Genomic DNA, 8,194 nt, shown 5'->3' on the forward strand with positions numbered 1-8,194 from the left:
TCCAAACGCAGCACCATGTCTTGCATTTCCCTGTCCTGCTTCTCGCGTTCCTCTCGCATTTTGTCCTGCAACCGCTTTTCCTCTGCCAATCGTTGCATTTCAAGCTCCAACCTTGCGGCTCGTGCGCTGGTGGTCGTTGATGCTACGGATTCACACGGATCTGAGTTGTGGCATGCCGTACATATGAAGTTTCTGCTCTCGTTCTCAATACTGTCGTTGACTCCGGCACACATGAAGTGGTACCATCGGTCGCAGACGTCACATTGAACCATTTTCCGATCTGCTTCATTTGGTTGGTTGCATATGATGCACTGATGCTGACTCGAGTGGGACATGGTTATGTTCTATCTACTCGATGAATGTCCAACGAAGAACAACTTAAGAATATAAAATTCTAAAAGTTTTGTTACGGAGACGGTGAAGTCGTTCGGACTTCCTCAAGACAAACTCGTATTTTTAAGTTTAGAGTAAGCTTTTAGCTGTAAGTATATTTGTTTTTTTTTATTCAATGCACGTTTTAATATAATTTTAGGTTACTTACAATTTTAATCCTCTTCGTTTACAATCCGTCTTATTCGTAACAATTGTAGTTTTTCTTCGATGTATCCTTAATTAAGCTGTGTAATTCAATTAGTGTTGTGTATGTTATATAATTTAGGGTGTACTTACAATAGTATTTTAATAAAAAAGTTTAACTTAACAAGCCGAGAATGTTGTGTTATATTTGTACTCTGTTTCACAATGATAAGCAGATATTACTCACATCTAGAGCTTGACGTCTCCAGGCTGACGTATTTCACCCATTAACACTGTCAGTAGACAACTCCGTGCATTTGTAGCGTTAGCAGTTAACGAGGGGTCTTGAACCGTTGCGCACATTTTGTTATTTCCACCATTGAATTTTCGTCATGGTGTCAGAACAATTAATACAATGATAGCGTCGAGAGCAAAAATGGCATCAATGGTGCCCGTCGGTGCTGGTTGTAGCAGAAAATTTATTTGGCGCGTTAGCGTCTGTACTCTGAGCCTTTAAACAGTAAAGCGATTTTTTTCGCAAATACATAACTGTATCCGAGGCTTTTGGTTTTTTTATGATTAGTTTTAGGTTATGAAATGGTGAGAAGACATCCGGGAAGGAGCCCTAACATAGCTCTGGTCCTCCACAGTTCGACGGGACACGAAGTGTGGGCAGACTTTCTGGCCGACGAGAAATCGAGACCGCAGCAACCAGGGACATTCGCCTCTCTCGATATCTCAGACGAATCACTCATCACGGAATTCAATTTAAAAGTGCTCGCATTGTCAGGCACATTACTCGATATAGAAGCAACGCACAACTGTCATTTTTATTATTTCACTCATGCAGCGACGCAAAAGCTAAATCAACAAAATGACGGTTGTGCCTCCGTATCAGTGGTGTGCCCACTGCGAGCCTGATCTGGATTCCGTGGTAAACAGGACGAAAAAAGATGCAACGATGCCTGTGAAAGACACGAATGATCGGTTATTGACCGACCCAACTGACCAGCTGAAACGCTGGTTCGAGCACTTCGAACAAATTTTTAAGTGCCGGCCAGGCCACCACAGGCGCGATCTGCCTAGGATCCGGCGTATTACGCGTCAATACCAGCTCCATCACTGTTAGAGTCCAAACAGCCATCTAAACGCTGAAACCGAATAAAGCCCCAGGGGTCGATCGCATATCAGCCGAGATGCTCAACTGATCCCATGACATCCCTCAACTACTGCATCGTTTATTTCGAATATCTGGAACACCGCACTTTCCGGTCGACTGGATGCAAGATATCTAGTGAAGGTTGCCAAAAGGGACCTGACGATGCGATAACTGGCGAGGCTTATTTTGCTGTGTACCGTTCTCATATTTAGTTCTATGCAAATTATACTATTATCGGATTCAGGGGACGATCAATGCGACTCTCCGGCGGCGCAGGCGATTCATCCGAAAGATCCTGTGTGGACCATATTGTCACGCTCCGTATCATTCTGGAGCAGATCAATGAATTCAAGAAACCCTTTATTTGGTATTCATAGACTGCGGAAAAGCTTTGACTCTATCATGAGAATATGTGGGTGGAACAAGAGGTTCCTGAGAAAATCATTGGCCTTCGAGGAGCAGTACAGGCCTTCTCGCCGATGACAACTCGCTTGCTTTCTTTAGAAACTGGTACAGAGACGGCTGTGGGACAGAAGGTCGAAAGACAAAGGTCGAGGACAAATGGTCGAAGGACAAACGTCGAAGAGAAAAAGATCGAAAGGCAAAAAAGCCAGAGGGACAAAGGTCGAATGGACAAAATGTCGAATGGACAAAGGTCGAAGGCACAAACTAATAGCATATTCAGAATTACCTTCTTTATTTCAAGGGCAGTTCTTTATCAATATTTAGTATTGTAGATATTTTGATTACAATCTTACCCTTGAATAGTATTTCATAATTTTATTTCAATAACATAATTATTACTATTATATGTATGCTTATATGTTACGATTTATACCTTTTCGATCCATCCAAATTTCATACTGGTTATAGACAACACAATATGAAAAATATTTAAGTTTCATATCATCTCGTTGTATATACTTATATACTTTCAATCTCTGATTTGTACTTAAAAATGACGTTCCTTTTATTTTACGACAAACTGATACCATCCATCGTGATCACGAAATCCGTTCACCAAAAAACGTCAAAAGCTTGATTCATTCCGAATAGTTGAAGATGATGACACTATAATTTTTTTATATAGTTTGGCCACTTATATGCCGGACCACATACGTCTTGGACGGTAAACAGCATATCGGAGGAATATGTATGTTCATAATAGATTTTAGATAATACGTTCATCATATTCATATCCACCTTAAAATGGAAGTGAACATATATGTAATTCTTCCTGAAGATTATGGTAAGATGAACAAGATTTCCTGAGTTCATTTAATTAATTCAGAAATTCCATAATAAATATTCAAATATTACCTGGGAATGAAATAGATGCTCCAATGAACTACGATCTGATAATGAATTTTCTAGAAGTATACAAAGTCTCGTGTCCATGGAAACGTCAAGCGGTAGGAATGGAGAAGAAGTTTTTAGTAGTAGGCTGGGTTTCTAAAAGAAAGTTTTGTGATAACGAATCCATGGAACAAACCAACATTTCAAAACGAAAGCTGAAGGTAGACGATTTTTTCGCAGTAGGCTGGTGAAATAAATAAAAGTGTCATCATTTCGCAATGGATTTTCATTACAGTCAGATCGCTGATCAGGACAGTTGGGAAGAATTCGGCTTGGACTGCGTCCTCACAGCATCTGAGGTCGACCAACTTTCTGCATTGACCGATACGGAAGCGTTGCAAAGCCAGGTGCGACACTTTCACTGGATCAGGATGAAACTTTACACTGGAAAGCGAAGAACAAGTTGGCTACGGAGATTCAGTGAAGTGGATGGAGCTCAAGATACGACGGAACCCATGCTGAAAGCGCTTTACCCACTAATGGAAAATCGATACTGTTACCATTTGAATAGAAGGTAAAGTTCTTAGGATTAAATAATAATTTTGCAAACTCACAAATCAATTTTTTTTCCAGAACAAAGACATTCATTATTGGCCTCGTATCAAAAAACGGGTCAAGCAACAGGAGAATCGATGCCAAGCAACGTCAAAACACGGAGAAATCGAGCTCATGTTCTTGGACATGCATCAAATCATAACACCCTCCAAATCCCTTGCATATACAAGCCAGCTTAAAGTGAATTGAAGCGTCGTCGGTTTCACGCTGTGAACCTCCATCACTACTATCCGAGAGTGCACAAGGATGTCTAACGAGGTATTGGTCAAAATCTAAAGAATTCTCATAAAATATAGATGATAATTACCTGGGTGCAAACTATGGTTTCAAAACCCGCAACAAAAAATATGTCAGCGATCACGGCAACCAGCTAAATACCCTCAAGACCAACCCGGTAACTATGATGATATTCGGAACAGTACAAAAACCTTGGACGGTGCCAGAATTTTTGTTGTCTACTTGGATTCTTTCTGCTATTCACCACGATTGAAAATCTTCACCGTCTATCGACCGCAAAAATTTGGATGCTCGATGGAACGTTCTACCGCACCACCAGGATTCAAACAAATTTATTCTATCATGGGATTATTGGCTCCGAAGATACAGCAAGATATCTCCTTTTGTTTCACTTCTTACGAATAAAAGCGAAGAAACGTATACGTGCGCTCTCGAAGATGGTAAAGTCGCCGAGACATTTGGAGTGGAGTTGGATCCAGAATTGGCCTTGACAGATTTTGAACGAGCGCTATCGATGCTATAGGTGTTTTTCCGGACTGCAAGCGTCAGGGATGCTTTTTCCATCTGACTCAAATTTTTTAAGGGATTCAGAATTGTGGTCTCTTAGGTATATTCAAAAATGATAGCATTTTCATGAACTTGTGTACGAGAAAGACAACATTACCGCTAAGGATTAATCAACTTATTTTCAATTTTAATCTGAGTTACTCAATAATGCCACTTTAATTGAATTTGATGACGAACACAATTTACATAACATTTTAAAAGGGAGGGTTATGCTAACGTTGGGCATGTAAAAAATCATCTATCATATAAAGCGTTACGCAGTGAAGGAAGTTGTTCAATTTACAATTTCGACATTGGGGACATCCATAATACGTAACGCTCAGAAGGGAGGTTGCCGGAGTGTGACGATCCATACAACATTTCAGATGCTCCATACAAAAGTGTGTCAGGGGAGGGACGGTCACAAATCGTATATTTTTGCGTTACGTAATTAATGGATCTTCCCTTACTACATTATAGGAGCAAATTATAGATTTAACCATAACGTGTCATAACGTGTTGGATGAGTGGTGTGTTGAATAACTCCTTGTCATAATACCTTTTATAATTATGAAAAATTCTAATGAAATATCAAATAAATATGAAATTCGTTCATATCACAATATGACGTAATTGAATCTACTCACCTCCTTGTTGGTTTATTAAGTTCTTCCCAGTGAATTTTCAACACCGAGAGCTGTGCTTTTTGATCATTTTAGGAAATCTGTGTTGCTCCATTTGTCTGTGACACGAATATACGATTTATATGACCTAGTATTTTATCCAGTATCAAACAGGCTTATTGCAAGTCAAAAGTGACAAAATTCGTTGGTTTTATAGAATATGACAAAATCCATACACCCCATTGAAGGCTCAGAAAAAATAATTTTCTTTTCTATCTATGTTTTATGATGAATACCACCGTTTATTGCAGGATTCATAATTTTATAAAAATACCTCCTTTCCCTGATACTTTGTCTATAATTTGACGATACAGAAGAATTTGGTTATACATTTGCTGTCACATATAATCGCATATATACGATGCAAGATATATATAATGATTATTCTTACTCATAAATAATTCCTTTTGATGCAAACATTAATATATCAAAGGTTACTGTGACTAATCTCTTGCTTATATTACAATTAGGTTCACATTTCCGGCAATTATTTCACAAAGTGCCATCAGTAGTAACGAAAATAGCAAAGCGAAAATCATTCCGAGATAAGCTCACGTTGCACTTCACTACGCTATGGCGCTGCCGTACTGGATCAGCCTTGGTCATGTATTCAGTAATTCAACTTTTGCACCAGCAGTTGAAAATGTGGTTCGTTTGCTGCAGTCTCTCTTCTAATCTTAGAACTTATTGTTGCATAGTCACCTCTTGCTGCTCGTTTGGCCATTTTGCAGTCAATCGTTTCAACTCCGACTTTGTTGGCTGACCAGAACCACTATCTGATGGCAACAAGATGAATGTCCTTTCGTAACAAATTTCTATTCTGAAACAATTTCTTAAACACAAGATTTCAATAGGCACTATGGGATCCTTACAGCGAGGTCAAAAAAGATAGCTTTTTAGTAACATGTTTTGTTTGTCAAACATAAACATATCAATTCTGTTTTTAATGATCATTATTATTTTTTCACTTATCCATTCATTTTCATAATCAATATTTTTAATGTTCGAGGATAAAAATTTCTTTCATCAACGACATCCAGACACGTCATCTAAAGTAGCAGAGGATTCTTTTGAACCCTGCAATTTACTTTAATTGTTGATCCTGTTGTTCTATTGAATCTTCAGGAGGAGCGCATAGTTTTCTTTGATAACTTTAATGACATCGTGGTAATGTATGAAGGAGTGTCACTAATAGAATCGATTCATACTGATATTTACTTAAACCAGTTTCGATTAAACCAAATGCTTCTTCTGAGCGTCTTAAGCTTATATGAATCTGTTGAATGTATTCTAGAAAGTGATGCTTGTCTTTCAAAGTTGACCGATAACTTTGACTATATTGACATCACTCTTGTACGCTGTCCTCCTGAGTAAGCAATGCCTTTTCACGGTATCTACATCGGATTTAAACATTCCTTGTCAATTGTGACGCTTACTTCTATCACTCAACTCATAAAAGCTTACCCGGTCGTCCGCGTTTTAAATACGTTGTAGAACATGTAGCATTTTTTCTTCTTCGATGAACTCGTCAATATCAAACTTGGTTTACATTCTCGGTTGACATACTCAAACCTTTGCGTCATCGAGATGCCTCCTTCTATTTACAAATAGATCTGCTTTCAATTTGTATAGTTTCTTCAAACGACACTTCATTTCTTCTTTTATTTGAAAATATACAAATATATTCAAAAGCATTTTAACATTATCCTTGCGTTGCAGCTTTGGATCGAAATTTGAGAATACCGATTTGTTATCCATTAGGCACTTGTCTTTCACTTCTATTTCAATTAATATAACTCTGCACTCAACTGCCGCTTATGTAGTCTCTTGGGTCCTAATTACTAGCTGAGTGATTATTCACTACACTCAAGACACCTTTGATATTTCTTGAAGAGAGTACCCGCAAATGTGTCGATAGTGAAAGGGTTGAAGATTTCTTAGATATTCCTTTCAAATTGATTTACTTGAAAATAGACTATTTTTGCTTGTTAATCATGCACTAAACTCATTTTCATTCACCTTAAAAAAATGGGAATAATAGGGTAAATTTTTAATCAATATGACACGGTGAAAAATCAAATTGAAAAATAAAATAAAATTGAATTATCTCTCTAATTGCAAATACTGGTGAAAAATTTCTTCGGGATATTGCGGTCGAAGCTTTACTCTTTATGTGTATCTGATTAGACCGGGAAAATTAGGGAAAAAAGTTCTTCACTATCGAAGTTGAAATTCGCTTTTTTAAAGAAATTTTTGTATCTGCATTTTAAAAAAAATTTCGCGTGTCCATTACTTTTGCACACCATTTGAAAGCTTAGACAACAACCTTTGTGATGTATTAACATCATGGAAAAATATGAAATAAAAATTTAAAAAAATAGTTGAAAAGCGAACATTTTTCAACTGAATTTGTCTAATTTTTCACCAATTTTTGACTTTGGCATGTATCTCTGGAACTAAAGTACGTAAGACTTCAAATTTTGGATTTTTCTAATCAGAATATTGGTAATCTATAAAAAATATTTAAAAATGATTTGGGAGACATGACATTTCGATTAATACCTGAAATCCTATAGTACTAGGTTCAGAGAATCGGTACGTGAGTTGAAATAGGCATAATGAGATTAAGTACATAAGTTGTTTAACCTGAGTTAGTTTGGGATATTTTATTACTGGAGCTGTAGAATTGACATTCAATTTTATTATCTTTGATCTTTCTTAAGTAGATCATGCTGTGACTAAATGTTTTTTAAAGATATGCCATAATCTTTTACTTGAAATTTAATCCGCGTTATGCATAACCTTACTTTGACTTAGCCCATCATCAGGTTGCCACATTAAATCTGTATTTTGCCCCAGAAAATCTTTATATCTGTATCTCAATCAAAATCTGTATTGCAAATCTGTATCGATCTGAACAAGTCATATTTGTTTTGAATAAATTTAGTTTTGAAAGATGAAGTCCGGAAATACTATGCGGAACTACAAGTCAGACATTTCAATATTTAGCATTTTTTTGCACATTTCTTTCCAAGGATTACAAATAAAGGAATACAATGTTTGCTTTTTCGTTTACGCATAACATATGGCACGGATCCAATATAGCCATATGTAAAACAACTTTAGACAATACGTAACTTCT

General features: G+C 37.1%; 1 long non-coding RNA gene across 1 annotated transcript; it reads right to left on the bottom strand.

Moving 5' to 3' along the window:
• Positions 1–203: 203 nt before the first annotated feature.
• Positions 204–729, bottom strand: LOC134216200 (uncharacterized). The gene is made up of 3 exons (XR_009980549.1): positions 670–729; positions 542–617; positions 204–479 (listed from the first exon to the last, which is right to left on the bottom strand). It is a non-coding gene; the product is annotated as an uncharacterized LOC134216200 (long non-coding RNA).
• Positions 730–8,194: the final 7,465 nt, after the last annotated feature.

The sequence above is a fragment of the Armigeres subalbatus genome, chromosome 2 (genome assembly GCF_024139115.2).
Source record: "Armigeres subalbatus isolate Guangzhou_Male chromosome 2, GZ_Asu_2, whole genome shotgun sequence".
Classification (NCBI taxonomy): domain Eukaryota; kingdom Metazoa; phylum Arthropoda; class Insecta; order Diptera; family Culicidae; genus Armigeres; species Armigeres subalbatus.